Consider the following 19,719-nt stretch of genomic DNA (forward strand, 5'->3'; position numbering starts at 1 on the left):
CTTAATTTACTAAAAGGTTTAAATTTTTTTTCTCATTTTTTTGTCATCAATACTAGATTTATAGTTTTATTATAGTAAAAAATAGTTGTTACAGTGAGATCTACACACATATACAGAGTTACATTTAAATTCATATAGAACAGTATTTACATTTTAAGTTATACCTGAAATTAGAAGATGAAGTATGGCTTAAACTTTACAACAAAGAAAAGAAAAATACATGGGATAAAAATAGAGTTCACAGTAAAAATAGAACAATCTGTTCTTGATACATGTGGAAACTTTTTGTCAGAACGCTACATCTTCTTAATATGATTGTCTAAACCATTAAAATATGGGTAGCTCAGTTTTATTTTGTCAGCAATTTCTTTGACAGGATTATAAACTAATGTTTTTGAAAGCAAATCCAAGCCATTTCAACCAAGCTTTTGACATGGGATGCTAGCTTCCTGGTTTTCACTTGGGAAATGTATTCTTATAGTCCTGTAAAGATGCCACTTCTGGCCATGCTTCATTACTGGGGGGTCCCAAAGTTCTGAATATTTTAAAGAGTTGATCAACTTCTGAATTCCCACAGAAAAGTGGCTTCTTGGTTGTTAATTCTGCAAATATGGTGTCTATATGCCAAATGTCAACTGGAGTCGAGTAGTGAGCTGACCCCAGCAGTACTTCTGGAGATCTCTACCAGAGTGTTACTAACTCATGTATGTATACTCTAATAGGTATTCCAGAAGCTCTGGCAAAGCCAAAGTCAACTAGTTTAATTGTTCCTTTGTTATCAATAGATTTTGAGGTTTTAAATCTCTGTGAAGAGATCTTCTAGGCTGACAAAACACAATCCCTTGTAGGGTTTATTACAAATAACTCTTAACAAGTGAAGAATCCATGAACAGACCTGGAGGGATAGAATCCAAGTACTTTTGAGATCCAAGGAATTCAAAGATGAGATGTAACCTGGATTCTTGCGTAACCACATTTGAAGATTGACTATGTTTGCATGACAGAGTTCTAAAAGAGAAATTTCCTGAGTTGAGGCACTGGGAACACTTCCTCTTTACTTTCTAGTCTGATTTTTTCATGGCTACCACTTGACCTGTAGTTTTGTGTTTACCCTTATACATAATTCCATAGATGCTTCTCCAACTTTCTCTATTTTGGAATAATCATCCACAATTACTAAATAGGAATGGTAGATCCTGGATTATCATTCTGTGATGGTAGAGGATGTGGTTGGAGGTGTCAGAGGGGTGGTGGAGGCAGTGATGCAGCCACCATATCTGTGTCGCTCTTCCTCAACTTCCAAGAGCCCTGAGAGCTTTTATTATCAATACTTTTCTAATAATCTTTCTGAGTCTATTGAGATAATTGTTTTCTTCTTTTTTGTTCTGTTAGTATGTTGAATTACATTGATTGATACTTGAATGTTAAACCAGCCTTGCATTCCTGAGATAAAACCCACTGGATCATCATGTATGAATTGTTTTTGAAAACATTTGATGAATACTTTTCTATTATTTGAGGCACATTTGCATTTCATCTGAGAGAAGCCAGGAGACTCTGCTCCCATTGGCTGCTTTTGGGAGCACAGTGCTTCCTTGGTGCTTGAAACTTGGATAAGTGGGTTTTTGTACCCCTTTGAGATCCTTGGGGGAAGTGTCCAGACTGAGACATGTGGGAATCTTGGTAGAGTGTTGATAATTTATTGCCCCCCCCGAATCAATATATTTGTTCAATCAAAATGTTTGTTCAGGGCTTCCCTGGTGGCGCAGTGGTTGAGGGTCCACCTGCCGATGCAGGGGACACGGGTTCGTGCCCCGGTCTGGGAAGATCCCACATGCCGTGGAGCGGCTGGGCCTGTGAGCCATGGCCGCTGAGCCTGCGTGTCTGGAGCCTATGCTCCGCAACGGGAGAGGCCACAACAGTGAGAGGCCCGCGTACCGCAAAAAAAAAAAAAAAGTTTGTTTAGCTTTAATTTGGAGGAGGAGTTGAAAACTGGGAAAGTGAAAAGAGAATGGAGAAGGAGGACTGCTGGTAGAAACCTCAAAATAGGGAGAATATTAAGATATTAGCTACCTTAAACGACAAATATTCACTATTGAAATCATGGCCCTTAGAGGTCTTAGCTACAACTTCAGGATCATTTTGCAGTATTCCTTTAACCACACATTCTACTTTCCTGAGAAGAGTTTCGAACTTGCATTTTTCCTCTATCTATCGCCTTAATTTCCAGCGACACACCGGCATCCAGTGATGTTTGAACGTATCTTTCCTTGTGTAGTAGTGCTCCATGCAGCTGCCCGGCAGACCCACTCCTTAATTTGACTCTGGCCTGTTTCCTCTTAATGCTTTGATCCGTATTTGTCGAGAGCTCAGTGTCCCCTTCTTCGAGACTCCAGGGAGATGGGTATGAAATATTATAATAATTTTTTTTCACTCAAGGGCATTAAGACCAGGAGAAACCTCTCTTGGCCTGCCTCTGGGGCTGGGGTTAGTGTCAGTGTGTTAGGAATTGGGAGACTGAGACATGGGATTATGAAAAGGAAACTTTCAGTGGATGAAATGATAGGAAAGAGTCTGGGTGGCTCCATCGAGTCCCAGATAGCTGCCACCTTCTCAAGGTTAACACACTGAGAAGGGCTAGACCCTCTTGGCTTTCTCCTGTGTTCAGGCCGCTAGGGATCTATGAGTCTGTGAAAATAGCTGCTGCGCAGAGTAGAGCATTGCAGTCTCTCTTTCTCTATTCTCTGTCTCATTTTCCATTCTCTCCTCCATTCCCCTCTAACCTAGACTGGGACAATCAGATGACAAAAGAGATCTACTTTAAAACGAGTGCACTCAGGTATTTATAGTAAGGAAATGGACTGAATGAGCCAGCTGCTAAAAATAGATGGTATGACTTAATCCATGCAGGAAGATTGTGGCCCAATGCATTTAGGGATAACATAAATCATTTCAGATCTAATATTTAGAAAACTTATCCCAGATTGGAATGGTTGGCCTCCTGTGAGAAATGCTATAGATTTTTCTAAACTGGTAGCAGGGGTCGGGATGGGCTTTGCAGGGAAAAGACTTGACATCAGCCTAGGCATCAGAAGATCTTCTCAAGTCTGTTTTAGTTTTCCTCCAGAGAAATTGGTCTAAGTCCTCTAAGCTCTGTACAAAACAAATGTCAGTAAACCTTGCTGAGTCCATAAGGTGGGTTTGGGGCTCTGACTTATGTTTGGGGGATACTAACTCTGTCAATTGTAGATGCTCATTCAATTTTCCCACATGGGTAAGTTCTTTTAATGAATAAACACATGCGTAGCATTTGTTGAACACTTCCTGAGTGGCGTGCACCATGCTAGGCCCTTCGCATTCTATTTTACTTAGACCTCACCCTAACCTTGGCACATGCTCTCCTTTTTGCTGATACACAAACTGAGGCTCAGCTAGGATTTTCCGAAGCCATGTTGGTTGAGAATAGCAGATTGAGATCTGAACTCATATCTAGCATGGGGGATAGATATGGAGTCTTGCAGTATTTTTGCAATCCTCTTGGCATTTTATTCTGGGCTGTGCACTTACAGGCCCTCAATCAGTGTTTATAATGAAGGCTTTCTTGATTCTCATTATCTCTTCCTCCTTTGAGTTCAATCGCCACTTGTACTGTTCAACTTCGCATCCACTTTATGTTATCTTATATCATCCATTGTATCAGTTAGGAATGTGTTAATTTGCAAGGAAAAATACCTCAACCGATGTGGTGTTTTAAAGAAAAATGGTTGCAAGTTCTTTTTACGCCTCTAATTGAGAGCTGGCATCTGTGTCTCGTCTCCTTGAGTCTGGTGACTGCTTCGACCAACTGAGTACTGTAGAAATGACACTGATTCCTGCATGAGCCTGGATCATACAAATCCATGCAGCTTCCTTCTAGGTCTCTTGGAATGCTTGCTCTCAGAACCCAGCCATTGTGCTGTGAAAAGCCTAAGCCACATGGAGAGGCCACACGTGTTGGCACTTGGTCAACAGTCCCATCTGAGCCCAGTCTTTTATCATTCTAGCCTGGGTACCAGACACAGGAGTGAAGAAGTTTTCATGGAAATGGATTCTCCAGGGCCAGCTATTCTAGTTCCTGGGTGTTTGAGTCACTCACCCGGTTGAGTCTTCTCAACAGAGGCTCCGGATATCATGCAGTAAAGACAGACCATTCCAGATGGACCCTGTCTGAATTCCTGACCTGTAAAATCTGTGAGCTTAATAAAATGACTCATTTTAATGGCACTTTTAGAGTAGCTTGTTACACAGTACAAGTAACTGGGATATCCAGCTAGCACTGGTTTACAGCAATTGAAATATGTGTATACATGTATTTAATGTAGTAGAAGATCTAGAGGTAAGCCCTTGCTGGCATTAGTTCACTGCTCAGCTATGCCATCAGGGACCCAGGATCTTTCCATGTGTCCATATTGCCATCCTTAGTGTGTTGCCTTTGTTCTCATGCTTGTTGCCTCATAGTTTTGGCATAAGTGCTGTAGCTCCAGGCATTGCATCTGCATTCAAGTTAGGAAGAAGAAAGGACAGGCAGAGCTAGTCTCATCTATATGGTTTTATTAGGAAAGCAAAAGCTTTCCCAGAAGCCCTCAGGTCTTTACTTATGTTTCACCAGCTAGAATTTTGTCACGTGTTCACCCCTCAGGGGAAGGGAGGCTGAAAAAATGAGTATTTACCTGGCATATTGCTGTCCTAGTCTGGATTTGCTTAGCAAGGATACCGGAGTGCGTGAGCACCAGGTGGGCAAGACCAGTGTCTGCCACATACCTCAGTTGCTTTGCATCACTTTTTTCTGGTTGGTTCAACTAGGTGGTGAGTTTTTGAAAACAGAGACAGCGATGGTTCCTCCTCTGGAATGCTTCTTAGCATGCCATATAGCGCTGAGAATGTCACTTCTGTTTAATATATTCACCTACTGAAGAAAGAGAAGAACAATAAGGGGGAGATTTTCTAGAGCAGAGGTATTCGCATGTTTTCCTTGCATATCCCCTGAAAAAAATTTGAGAGGCAGTGTACCCCCTTGTACATTTTTAACTTGGTATCTACAGTTACTATAACTTTACATAAAAATTACAAAGAATGTAATTTTGGGCAAATAATAAATACTGAAATTTAAATAAACCTTTACATTGCCCTTTTTAAAGTTTCCAGTCTAAATACCATAATGATTTGATACTACTGTCTTCTGTTTAAAAATATACAAAAGAGCTTTTCTTTAGTAGTCAGAAAATTTTACATCATTGCTTTTTCTCCTTGAACTCACATTTTCATTCCACTTTCCCCGCAGAATTTTATCCTCATGTAATATATTTTTATGCTTGAAATTTTTTATCGATTTCTGTATTACGCCTCTCTGCAACAAAAACATACATATAGATTGAAACAGCATTTTAAAACATTTCATGTGCCTAAAAGGCTTTAAATATTAAAACATTCCTTCTGGATTGAATTATCATTAAAATTATTATACTATGTAATTGAGAAAAGCAACATAGATATATTATAATTTTGATATGGAATTGTTAAACACAGAAGTGAAATTCATTGGAAATGCATCTGCTGTGAGATGGATGGCATTTTAAAAACTTGTATCATGTATCTGTGGGTGAATATTACTTATTGCTTGATTGAGACAGTTCGACATCAGTTGCAAGCCAAGTTTTTGTTTATTAAGACATAAGTGCTGACGGATGTTAACTAGACTTATTGTCATCATTTTGCAATCTGTACTAGTATTGAATCATTACATTGTACACCTGAAACTAGCGTAACATATTTCAATTAAAATAAAAGGTTAAAGTGCTGAAAACGTTCACATAAGTAAGTGGAAATGTAAGGAAAATTGTTACATTTGAATTATTTGAACTGCTTCCAAGTCATATATTGAAAATCACATAGTGGTCTATCATCAAAAATTTGTTTTAATGACCTATCAGCTGACAGCGCAAATTAGGTCCCCATTTGATTATGTGGAAAACGCCTGACTTGGAAAAGAAATTGTAACCAGTCATTTGAGTTGCTCATTTGCAAATGGATTTTCCCCTCTCATTAGAGACATTCACAACCTCAATATTTCTATTTATTCCCTGTTTGGAGCCCTGGAAGTTTGTCCTCCAGGACACAGAGTAAGATTTGGGATGTGTGAGCACTATGTCTTGCTTTTGGTAAGTGGGAGGAGGGCTACTGTGAAAGAGAAGATAGGGAAGATGTGGAAGGAGAACTTGCCTGGTGCCCCAGCTGCAGGCAGATCAGTTTTAGGGGAGTCTGTAGGGAAAATGAAGATTTGGAAATTGATCTTTATCAGTCTATCCATGTCCCCAAACCAAGTCCTCTTATACCCCCAACAGCATGTGTACCCCAACTTGAAGGCTGCTGTTCCAAAAGCTGTTAGAACTCGTGGAGACGTTATCACTCTTGGAGAGGATGAATTTGCTTGAGTTCCCCTTTAGGCATACTGGCTCGCACTTAATGAGCTGCTCTGTGCAGTGCCTTATAGGTACCATCTTACCAAGTCCTGAGAACAATCTTAAGAGGGAGGAATCATTATCTCTATTTTGCAGATGAGAATGCAGTGGTTAAGGGAAGTAGCAGGCATCAGGCACCAAAACTGGGGTTCAAACCCAGGTCAATGGGTTTACAGAGCCTGAGCTATTTAGCCACTGTGTAAATTGTGCCTGGCTCTGGTTACAGGGAGCATAGCTCTTCACAGGAGCTGTTGCCTGGACTGCTGTTGCTTTTATCTTTGTTTCCTTCTTGGCAAATTTCTCTAAACCCAGATGGCTGGGCCCTACCTCTAGAATTTCTGATTCAGTAGGTCTGGGGGAGGCCGAGAATCTGCATTTCTAACAAGTTCCTAGGTCTGGGAGCCCACTTCTCTAAAGCACGTCCAGCTTCATGGGAGAGATTCCCGTTTCTAATGTATTTAGGGACTGATGCTTTTTCCCTTAAGTTTCTTTTAGGGCTGAGGTTTTCATTTGCCTTGAAGTGAGTATATGTAAAATGCACATTGCATGTATATTTCAATGCCTGAAACAACTTTGGAAAAACTTGTGCTGCAGGAATTTTTGCTGGAGATTATTTTGGTGGTTTTGCACACGAAGGTCCTCTGTGTCTCTGCCAAGTTGTTCACTCTGTCTGACTGGATGGAATGTCCTTTCCTTCATTCTTCACCTGTTGGTTCAGTCCTCAAGACTCATCTCAAAATAATGTCTTCTCTCTGAAATTTGCTGGTTAACTTAAGTACCTCTTCCCTGAACTCCTCTAGCCCGGCATAGAATTCTGTAGGCACAATATTGCTTACACATTCTCTCTTGCATTGGTTGATAAATTTGATACTAGCAAAGTGCCCAATAAATAATAATAGCTAGCAAACATTTAATGAGCACTTACTAAATACCAGGCATTTGCTTACATTTCCTATTTCATTAAATTCTTACAACAATATTATGAGGTAGATACTGTTATTATCCCCATCGCATAGTTGAGGAAACTGAGGCACAGAAAGGTAACTTAGACAAGGGCATACAGCTATTCAGGGCCATTTCCTTTGTTGAAGTCTCTGTGGCCTAGACTGACCCTTGGGCTTGCAGCCCCAAATACTGATCTGTCAGCTCATGAAGCTCATTGACATGAATGCACATAATTTGTGTCGAGAGAATGCCAGGCCATTGATTTGTGTGGCTAGAAATGCCCAGGGGAAAGGGTACTCTGGGCAGTGTATTCTGTCTCTTACGGCAGACTTCTCGGGAAGCCTAAGTATAAGCCTTCATTGGACTTGCTAGCACAACAGTTCAGACCGGGGGAGTTAGAGACACAGGTGCAACCTGTAGTGGCCTCGGGTTAATACAATTCATTACTGCAACAAAGATACTGTTGGGAGCAATAGGACAAGTCCTTGGGTACTATTGCTTGGTGGATAACAGAAGAGATTCTGCAGCTAGACTGAACGGTTCAAATTCCAGCTCTGCCACTTACTAGCTATGAGGAGTTGAGCAAGTTACTCATCTGAACAAGATGTTGATAATCATGGAAACTATCTCATAGGCTTGTTTCGAGGGCTAATACATTTGCATATATAAGGAACTTAGAGGTGTGCCAAATATATAACAAGAGCTGTACTATTGTGACTATTAGTGTTGTATTCTCAGTGCCCTGTGGAGGCCTGGCACATAATAGGAGTGCTGTGCATGAATGAATAAATGAATGACTAGTTTGACTAAAACTTTGTTAGACTCTACCAATATTTACTTGAAAGCAGTCACTGTCAAAAAAAAACTAACAGTAAAGAGATACATTTTAAATTGAGACCAGTACACATGTACACACACACACTTCATGAAAACAATAAACAATACTTACTATTATTACATGTGATGCAATCATATTTTCTATTCTATGTTATTTCATTTTTTAAAAAATGCTGGTAACTCACTAGTTGATTTTACCGCCTATAAAGGAGTCAGGACAATTTGATAAACTACCGCCTTAAGAGATTTCCCCTTTAATGAACACATTCCATGTATAGATATGTTAATATCACCAGGCAGGCTTTGCATATCTTTGCTCAATCTTTAGAAGACAGACTCATTACCCTCATTCCTCTCATTTTCGAGTTCTTGGGCCCTGTATATAGGTCAGTAGAGATCATCTCCTCTATTCTGTGGCTGGCCTTGAGGTCTGTGGGTCTTTCCAGGGCCCGTGGATGGAACTCTTCCATGAAGCCCCAATTTCCTCAGGGCTGGGTGGACCAGAGCTGTGACCTAAAATTAACTACATCAAAGGCCTTGAGCCTCTTTGGCAAAGTTCAAACTTGGCTAAGGAAATGCTGTCTTTACAGACTCTAGTCTCGGTTTTAACACTTTCGCCGAAGGTTGACCAGCACCAGCTGTGGAGATGGTCTTGGTCTTTCCCGGCTTCTTGGCTCACCAGATGTAAGTTGCTACCACCCTACCTCCCAAAATGGGCTGTTGGCTCCTGGGCCCCCTTCCACACTGGGGAAGCCTTATGCTTGTATTTAGCCCAGATTCCTCAGGTTTTTGTTTTTTTGTTTTTTTTAAATAAATTTATGTATTTATATATTTTTGGCTGAGTTGGGTCTTTGTTCCTGCACGCGGGCTTTCTCTAGTTGCGGCCAGCGGGGGCTACTCTTCATTGTGGTGCGCGGGCTTCTCATTGCGGTGGCGGGCGGGCTTCAGTAGTTGTGGCTCACGGGCTCTAGAGCACAGACTCAGTAGTTGTGGTGCACGGGCTTTGTTGCTCCGCAGCATGTGGGATCTTCCCGGACCAGGGCTGGAAGCCGTGTCCCCTGCATTGGCAGACGGATTCTTAACCACTTCGCCACCAGGGAAGCCCTCCTCAGTTTTTTGGTGGCTGGCAAGGGTGAGTAGCAAAGTGTGCTGCTGGAGAATTATGTTCGATGGGGTGGGCTGGGCCGCAGGGTGCTGGAAGGAGAGGCTGGGTGGAGCGTGTCCTGATGTGGGTTTGGAACTGTATAGACTCTAGACCGAGGTGCCCTTTTGAAATGCACTGGCCTGACCTCCTTTTGCTGCCCTGGATTGTGCTCCCCCGTCTTTGGTCACTCTTCTTATGTGAATGGTCAGGACAGGATCCTTGGGAAACTTTCCTAGCCATCAGCTTGGTTCTTTTCAAGGCTTGTGTATAAATGCCACATGTAATACTAGTTCAAGTCAAAGGAGAGGAAAGAAAAAGACTGTATGGTCAGGGGAACTCGATGTGTCAGTAATGATACTAACAACCACTGCTACTATTTACTGAGCATTTCTGAGTGATGATACAGTGGGTTCTGCCTCCTGATTCAAACTGGCAACTGCGTCTCTGCTCTGTTATCTTGTGGTCGAGGGGACCTCTATTCATCTTTGTTGTTTAAACATTTTAAACTCTCTTCCATTGTTTCTTTGAAATGCTAAAGCTAGCCTTCTTAAACCACGCCCATTTAGGGCTCTTGTTTTCTTCTGGCTTAGGAGGGTGTAAACCTCCACCTGTCTTCCCACACTCCTGTCCCTCTGTTCTTCATTACTTTTCAAGAATGTTAGCGCCTTAGTATGTTCCCACCCAAAGACTCAGTAATGCAGACTTTTAAGATTTAGTGATTTTGTATGTATTACACATTTTCCAAGTATTCCCTAGCCTGTTTGTTGTTGATAATTATTTTTGCAAAGTCTTCGTTACTTCCTAATAGTTTAAATGTGTTTCTTGGACCCCTCCCTCTTTCCTTTCCTGTACTTTCACTCTTCAAGCAGTGGGTTGTGGATTTTTGGATTTTATGGAGCAATAGTTAAAAAAAAAGGTAGGGTAACTTATGTAGGGTTGCCATCTTTTAATGTTTTTCAAATAAAAACAAATAACATTTACTTTTTTTTTATTTTTGCAGTACACGGGCCTCACACAGTTGTAGCCTCTCCCGTTGCAGAGCACAGGCTCTGGACACGCAGGCTCAGCGGCCATGGCTCACGGGCCCAGCTGCTCCACGGCATGTGGGATCTTCCCGGACCGGGGCACGAACCCGTGTCCTCTGCCTCAGCAGGCGGACTCTCAACCACTGCGCCACCAGGGAAGCCCCCACCATTTACTTTTAATTAATATAACCTTATTTATTTTAAAATAGTTTTAGAATTACAGAAACATCGTGAAAACAGTACAGAGAATTCCCATAGACGTCACACCCAGTTTCTCCTATTATTAACATCTTACATTCGTGTGGCACATTTATCTCAGTTAATGAACTAATATTGGTACATTATTATTGAATGAAGTCCATATTTTATTCACGTTTTCTTAGTCGTCCCCTAATGCCCTTTTCCGTTTCAGGGGCCCATCCTGGACACCACATTCCATGTAGACTCCTCTTGGCTGTGACAGTTTCTCAGACTTTCCTTGTTTTTGGTGACTTTGACACTTTTGGCGAATACTGGTCAGATATTCTGTAAAAGGCCCCTTAATTGGCATTTGCCTGATGATTTTCTCATGATTAGGCTACGGTTGTATGTGTTTGGAGGAAGACCACAGAAGCCAAGTGTCATTCTAATCACCTATCAAGGGTGCCTACGGTCAACATGACATCACTGCTGTTGCTGACTTTGATCACCTGGCTGAGGTGGGGTCTGTCAGGTTTCTCCACTGTCAAGCTATTTATTTTATTTACTTAAGGAATGATTATATTTATTCTTTAAACACTCTTTCAAAAAACCTTAAGGATATCTCACTTTACAATGGCTGGACACTGTCAAATTATTCTTTTATCGCCCTTTCTGTACCGTTCTTTTTGGAAGGAAGTCAGTATGTGCAGCCCATGCTTAAGGAGTGGGGATTTATGTTGCTTCTTTTTGAGGATGGAGTATCTACATAAATTATTTGGGATTCTTCTGTATGGGAGATTTCTCTTCTCCCCCATATGTGTATTCAATCATTTATTTATACAGGTATGGGATAGAATCCAATGCTACTTTATTTATTTTGTTGCTCAGACTATTCCAGCTTTGAGCACTGCTGGGGGGCGGGGGTTGTCTTTCAGTTGGCTTCCATCATTGTGGTCACCTGGGCTCTTCAGTGACACGAGCTATCAATTTCTTTTTACTCTAAGTCTTTTTAGTCTTTTTATACTTTTTAAGTCAGTTTAAGTGAAGGTTTCTGTCACTTGTAACCATAAGATACTTTTTTTTCCCACTCAGAACCTAGATATGTTTATTTTATTTTATTTATTTATTTTTTTATTGGAGTATAGTTGCTTTACACTGCTGTGTCAGTTTCTGCTGTACAGCAAAGTGAATCAGCCATACGTATACATGTATGCCCTCTTTTTTGGATTTCCTTCCCATTTAGGTCACCACAGAGCACCGAGTAGAGTTCCCTGTGCTCTACAGTAGGTTCTCATTAGTTATCTATAACAAATACCATTTACTTTTACCATCACTTCATAAAAGAAGTTGCCCAGTGGAGTCCTAGAAGCATGGCAGTTGCCTTTGTGGAGATGAGTTCTCAGAGAAGCTCTCCTTCCTTACTGATTCAAGTTCAGTGTAATCTCTTGGGCACCCACTGTGTGCTCAGCTCTGTGGTGGACATAAAAGAAGGATTGGAGTTTTACCTTTACCTTCAGGGATCCCACAGAGGAGACGAGACAAGCAGCTATGTAGGACTATAACTCTGGGTCTGCCTTCTCCATGAGACTGTACTCTACTTAAAGGTAAACATCATACCCTTATGTCTCCTACGTCCCACTGCACCAGCACAGGTCTGACACTTCATACGTGCTATATCAATGTTTGCTCACTCATAATGAATTACAGGACAGTACAAGATCAAATATGTGTAGACCTTCGATTGAAGTCAATCATGTACCACTACTGTATCATGGGTGGCAGAATAGAGCAGGAAGGGGTAGGTCACAGCTGACTCAAGTTGGCAGGAAGACTCCATAGCAGGAGATGGTGAGATTGAGATGGGCCCTCAGGAATGATTAGAAGTCAGACAGCCTGGCAGTAAGCAGTGGGGCTCTGTTGGAAAGCAGCTTGAGGCCCAGGGAGTAATATTCGAAGAGGTTATGTCTTTGTTTTGCAGGGTAATTGCTTATTTGGATTTTACAGTAGCATGTGTTGGTGATGGATACCAAAGAACCTTTAGGGCAGTTGTTCAAAACTGGGAGTGATTTTGCCCCCTAGGAGACATTTGGCAACACCTGGAGACATTTTTTTGCTTAAAACTGGGGGAAGGGTGCTACTGGCATGTAGTTCTGGCATATGGTAGAGGCTAGGGATGCTACTAAATACCTTACAATGCACAGGGCAGTCCTCTTCCCCCACCAAAGACTTGGCTGGCCCCAAATGTCAATGGCACTATAAGTTAGAAACTCTGGGGAATTCCCTGGCGGTCCCATGGTTAGGACTCTGAGCTTTCACTGCTGAGGGCCCGGGCTTCCATCCTTGGTCAGGGAACTAAGATATCACAAGCTGTGTAGCACAGACAAAAAAAAAAAAAAGAAAAAGAAAAAGGAAAAAAGAAACTCTGATGTAGGGGAATTAATATGAAAAAGGAAATAGATATGATGCTATCAATAGCATTTCATGATCATGAGAAGTGCCTGGAAGCCAAAGCTACAATTACAGAGTAGCATTTACTTCTCTCCTTCTCTCCAAGGAACTTCCTTTTCCCTCCCTTTATGGGTCTCTCTCCTGACTTGTGTTGCTGGTGTCTTTCTCTTCTCTCATTACCTCCCCTTTGGTTTCATATCTTCAGAGCTTCTACTGCCCTCCTGCAAGTCAAGAACCTCAGAGCTACCTGGGGAAGTCTGGAAGGCTGTTTGGGCAATGAATAGAATTTGGAGATGAATGCAGTGGTCTTGGCCCAACATATATCTTTACTTTCATGTCATCTAGGCTAAAAGTCATTCTATTAAGCCTCATGGGTTATGTATTTATTCAAAGGGACTTTTTTGGCTTTGTCACATTTCTAATCTGTCAAGATTTCCCCCCCCCCCAGGGGTGTGATAGCTGCATTTGTTTACCTTAGGGATGACAGCAGGATATAGAGGTGAGTTTTCCAAAGTATAGTCCCTGTAACATTAATTCTCTATATTAATAAGTATTCTCTGAAAAAAAAGAGTTAAGAAAAAAATATTTCAGTGGTCACACTACAGGGTTAAACAGATATTTTAGTGTAAGACTTCTTAGAGTCTTTATTATTCATATGGGCGTTTTGAGTTTCCAAGGGAAGGAAGTGGCATTCTATAGTCTCAAACCTAATTGACCATGGGACACATTTTGTACAACATGTATCAACAACTTAGTTTGGGAAAGTATGGACTTTGGAGCTTTGTACCCAGAATTCATATCTCTGCCTCCATCACTAACTCATTTCTTGGGATAAGTGCTTGACTTTTTGAAGCCTCAGCTTCCTCATCTGGAAAATATAGTTATATGTAGGCAAATAATCCTTCCTCACAAGGTATTGGGTGTTACCTCCCAATCTCATGCTTTCACGGTTGTCACGTTTCTACATTTTGTTGTTGACATGAATGTCTTTCGTACTAAACTGAAATCATTGAGCGCCTAGATGGTATCTTATGATCTTTATATTCTCAGTTCTTCCCCCAGTTCCTGGCCTATCATGGCCTCGGTAAATGCTAAATGAATGAATGGGTAATGTATATAATAGGCACAGTGCCCCTTGTGCAGTCTCAGCGAATGCTAGTTCTCACCTGGCTCCTTCCCTTAGCCCTCCTCAGGGTGTAACAGCTTTTTGGAAGAGATAGGAAGGAAGGGGATTGGAGCCGTATGGTGATGGTAACTTCGATATTTTGGTTGGCTGAAGGCTTCAGGAGGTTTCATGCTTTATCTGTATGACAGTTAGCTAGTGTATATCAGAGGCTTGCTTAAGGAAGGTGTGCTCATCTATTTATAATTTTGTGCCACAGTAACATTGGTTAGCTCTCATCTGGAGCATTCTGCTCAATTTGGGACATCAACTCTCAGGAGGGGGGGATATTGGTTTCTTTAACATCCTTAGCCACGACTGCTTCTGGAAAGGATTGTGGAGAGGGCAAGGGAAACATTCACAAGCTGATGAGGGTCTTCCTGGGAGGGTTCTGGTGCAGATGGACATCTCAGATTATGATGGATGGTGAAGGAAATGACAATGTGTACAGGGATACATGTTAATCTTCTTCGTAAGAGCAGCACACTATAAAGAAAAGGGCTTTGGACTTGTATGAGCAAACCTGGATTTCAGTGTGTGTGTGACTGGGTGGGGGCTTTCCTGCCTCCTGGGCCTGAGTTTGTCTTAAAAATGAAGGTCTGGGGCTTCCCTGGTGGTGCAGTGGTTGAGAGTCCGCCTGCCGACGCAGGGGACATTGGTTCGTGCCCCGGTCCGGGAAGATCCCACATGCCGCGGAGCGGCTCGGCCCGTGAGCCATGGCCGCTGAGCCTGCGTGTCCGGAGCCTGTGCTCCGCAACGGGAGAGGCCCGCGTACCGCAAAAAAAAAAAAAAAAAAAAAGAAGGTCTGGGGGACTTCCCTGGCGGTCCAGTGGTTAAGACTCAGCGCTTCTACTGCCGGGGGTGTGAGTTCATCCCTGGTTGGGGAACTAAGATGCCACATGCCATGTGGTGTGGCCAAAAATTAAAAGAAAAAAAAAGAAGATTTGGGGCTGGAAGATGTTTGCAGGTCTCTTTTTGTTTGATAAAGCGTAACTCTGAGACATTTGAGGGCTGTGTTGGAGAAGAGAGTCTAGACTGCAGACTTTTTCTGTGGGTTTCAGAGGGCAGAACTCAGACCAGTAGGGTGGGAAGAGAAGAGGCCAGCTGGCTGCTCAATAAGAAAAAGTCATTTCAGAGGGAGGGAGAATGTGGATGAATCCTATTGCCAGAAGTGCTACCAGAGTCACCTGCCTGGGCTCTTCTAGAGATGACCCTTAAGACCCCTGCTGTCAATGAAGAAAAGTTTTATTTTAGAGTAATTTTAGATGTATGGAAAATTGTGAAGATAATGCAGAGAATTCCCACATACCCTCCATCCAGTTTCCCCTAGTATTAACATTTTATATTAGTAGGGCACATTTATTATAATTGATGAACCAACATTGATACATCATTATTAACTGAAGTCCACACTTTATTCAGATTTCCTGAGTTTTTACCTTATGTTCTTTTTCTGTTCCAGGATCCCACCCAGAATATCACATTACATTTAGGTTCCTCTTGGCTGTGATAATTTCTCAGACTTTCCTTGCTTTTGATGACCCTGACAGTTTTGAGGTGCACTGGTCAGGCATTTTGTAGACTGTCTCTCAGTTGGGGTTTCTCATGACGTGTTTCTCATGATTAGACTGGGGTCGTGTGTTTTGGGGAGGAAGACCATAGAGGTGAAGTGCCCTTCTCATCACATTGTATCAATGTGACTTTTCACTGACGATGCTGACCTTGACCACCTGGCTAAGACAGCATTTGTCAGGTTTCTCCAGTATAAAGTTGTTATTATTGTTTTTGCCCCTTTTATATCATACTCTTTAGAAGGAAGTCTCAATGTACAGCCCACACTTATGGGGTGGGAAGTTAGGCTCCCCTTCCTTGGGAGGAGTCTTTAGTTTTAAAAGAAAAAAATGTATTTGGACTCGTTTGTCTCCCAAGGCTCTTGCAGAGCCCCAGCTGCAGTGAGTGAGCCCATTCTCATTTTTTCCTCAACATCAGACAGCTAATCAAGGCGTGAGGATTTACTTAAACTAACAAATGATTATCCTTCCCTGTAGAAGAGTTACCAGAATGCTGAATTTGCTAATTACTCTTCTCTCTGCTTCTTCCAAGCAGTGATCTTGAGAGAGATGAGACCAATCTATCTTAAGTGAGGGCTGCAACTCGGGAAACTGGGAGGCTGAGGAACAGGGAGGGGTGCCCACTTACCAAAAATGAAGTGGGGGGAGGTGGATGCAGAACTGAAGTGACCTAAAGGGAAATGATGTGGTTAAGAGGGAATTAACCACACTGGGCCTAATTGAAATTTCTCAGTCTGTTCTATCCATCAGCATTTCTTCTGGATTTCTGCTTGTATTGATACCTCTGCTAATGGGGGTTGAGCAGAAATGTTTATCTTGGGACAGGGGCTGCTTGGAGTCTCTCTGGCCTTCTGTTCCCAACTTGCTGCCATTTCCTCCACATCAGGCCTTTGCTGCTCGCATCCAAAGCTGAACATTTGTGTTCAATTCTGCCGTTAACTGTCTGTGTGATCTTTGAGCTCCCATTTCCTCATCTGTAAAATGATGCGTTAGTTTGAACCAGAAAGGGTAAGATAGGCATTAGTGATGCTTGATCCCTTTTCATACTTTTGGTAGATATTGCTAACTGATCGCACCATTCTCTCCTGCTGAGACAGATGGGGCCTCAGAATCTTTCTCAACACAGTGCTGTAGGTATTAACTATTTTTAAAAAAATTAATTTATTTATTTGGCTGCATTGGGTCTTAGCTGTTGCCCAAGGGATCTTCATTGTGGCAGGCGTGCTTCTCTCTAGTTGTGGCATGCTGGCTCTAGAGCGCGGGCTCAGTAGTTGCAGCGCACAGGGTTTCTAGTTGGGGCGTGCAGGCTCTAGAATGCACAGGCTTAGTTGCCCTGCAGCATGTGGAATCTTAGTTCTCTGACCAGGGAATCGAACCTGCATCCCCTGCATTGGAAGGCGGAATCTTAACCACTGGACCACTAGGAAAGTCCCGAGTAGGTATTAACTATTGATACATATCAGTTGGGGTGGGCAACAAGTAAATGATTTGCCATCCCTGGACTAGAGGCTTTTTTAGGGTCTTACGATATTAAGATTCAGGTTTATACAATTCATTATTCAGTCAGCAAATATTTCTGAGTGTCCACATGTGCTAGGCGTTGTGCTAGAGGCTGGGTATATGTTAGTGAATAAAATAGACATTGTCCCTGCCTTTGTGGGGCATAAAGATTGTAAATTCTTTGATAAATGTCATGTGTTGTATCTCAGTAGCTCTTAGTATAGTTGAGGGCAATCAAAATCAGCTGTGGTGGGAGGGGTAGGAAGTAGATTTCATTAAGCACCTTGGGCAAGGTTCAAATATATTATCTCATTTAATCCTCACAGCCACCTTATAAGTTAGGAAGCAACAGTCACAGTTTACAAATGAGAAAAGCAAGGCATACAGAAGAAGTTGCCCAAGAGCCAGGAGTGGTAAGTGGTAGAGCAGAGACTGAACCTTTGTCAGTCTGATGCCAAGGGCAGTGGTTTTTATACCACACCGCACTCATCCAAACTTTCTGTTCTTTCATAAAGAGAGAACATCTTCAGTAAGGAAGGAGGGCAGATCAGAGTCCACGCCACGGAGAAGGGGAGAGGATGGGCCCGTGTAGATGCTGACCTGTGGCTGCTGGCGGCCCTGGCTGGGGCTGCTGTGTGTGGCTGGTGCAGCCAGTCGGCCCAGTGGAGCAGGGGTCTGGCTAGAATGGTGATATGAATGAGGGCAGCCGAGAGAACGCGCCTCCTCCTGCCCCTGGATCATTATCATACCACGTCAGCCTGATTTCCTCCTAGGCCTACCTCGGACTTGCAATGTAACCAGTCCTCTTCCAGTTTCTACCAGCTGCTTAAAGCTGTAAGATTTCTCCCTACGCTCCTGGGCTGCCTCAAGTTGGGTTGCACCCTGGAAAGATGTGTTGAAGGAAGAGGAGGAAGGAGGCAAATATTGGGCATAGTGGGTTGAACTTGCCCTCCTGCATGTGGCTCTACTCCAGGCCTAGACCTCTGTCAGGTCCTGGACACCCAGCCTGGCCTTGCTCTGTTCTCACATTTAATACAAAGCTCTCCACCAGACTTTGGCAGTTCAGCTCCTGAATGCCCAGAGTTTCATTCATGGAGACTGATGATGTTCAGAGTTCAGAGGCCCATTAGTCCTCCTTGAATAGTAGGTACAATATGGGGAAATAAAGGACTTTCCTGGAAAAGGAATAGGGAAGAACATCTCTGAGGCTTCACTTAAGTTACTTCCAGAGACTAGGAAGACCCCTTCTCTCTTAGGCAAGCACTCCCTTTTTTCTTCTCCTAAATAACAGTTTAATGGGCTATGAGAATCTCTCCTTCCTTATAAGTGAACTAAACATCACAGTTGGTCCCTGTTGTTTTCATTCCAGTTTCCCTGAGAGCAAAGCCTGAAGCCAGGACTTGGATGCAGGTAGTTTATTTGGGAGGGGTGGTGGACACTGGGTGCACCATCAGATCTTCCTTTAGGAACGAAGGGCTGATTGCTTACCTGCTGCGAGTGCTGTGGCTGAGCCCTCCGCTGTCAGCCCTCCCAGGGTGGCCTGTTACAAACAGCCACCCAGTTCAAGGTCACACCCACTTCCGGGGGTGCTTACATCCAATGACTGACGGAAGTCAGGGTAGAAAGCTCTTGTCGCCTCCCCCCCAACTCAGGATAACCTGGAGGTGTCATCTCAGCTTCAGAACTCCTCTGAGGGTCAGTGGAGGCTCACCTGGTGCTTCTGTCCCTTCCCCTCCACAGGTGTTGTTGATTCCTAGAACCCTCCATAATGAACCTGACCTGTGACTGTAGCTGCCAAATGTAGTCTGGGAAAGTGGATACTAGGATGGGGTTTGGGAGCTGGATCACCATTGCCTGGCTGGCAGCGAGGACCATGTTACTCACGGTAGGTGGGGTAGTACAAACTATAATTTGTGGTGATCTGGGATGTATACCAGTGGAAAAGAATGGATTAGCTGGTGCAATGTATCAGCATTTGAGAAATATGGGATAAAGAGTAGCCATGAGGACAGTGAAATTGGGTAGATGTTGCTAAGCTCAAATAATGCTTTGAAAGAAGACATTGCAGAGTTGAGAGCGATCGGTTGCAACTATAAGGCTAAGTGTGAAGGCCAGAGGACTTCCTTCTGGCATGTAAAGAGGTTCTCATCACCAGCAGAAGGAGAGCAGGGAAATCTGAGGCCCAGGCTCAGGACTTAATCATTAGAAAGAAGAGATGACTTCAAAGAAAGTTAAATTAGCAACATAAGCAAGTGCTTAGGTCGAGTCTAACCAAGGTCGGGGCCCTGGTTAGGAAAGAATGGGATCGTAACACATGGAATGGGGACTTCTGGTTGATGTAGCTGAAAATGTTGAATCATCAGATTCTTCCATACTCTCTGAGCCTGCAGGAATGACCTTTTCCTCCCTA

The 19,719-nt window shown here is 42.9% G+C and overlaps 1 pseudogene; it reads right to left on the bottom strand.

Moving 5' to 3' along the window:
• Positions 1-296: 296 nt before the first annotated feature.
• Positions 297-19,184, bottom strand: LOC113627796 (cyclin-dependent kinase 1-like; annotated as a pseudogene).
• Positions 19,185-19,719: the final 535 nt, after the last annotated feature.

The sequence above is a fragment of the Aethalodelphis obliquidens genome, unplaced genomic scaffold (assembly GCF_003676395.1).
Source record: "Aethalodelphis obliquidens isolate GAN/ISIS:26980383/991018 unplaced genomic scaffold, ASM367639v1 scaffold21, whole genome shotgun sequence".
NCBI classification, from domain to species: Eukaryota; Metazoa; Chordata; class Mammalia; order Artiodactyla; family Delphinidae; genus Aethalodelphis; species Aethalodelphis obliquidens.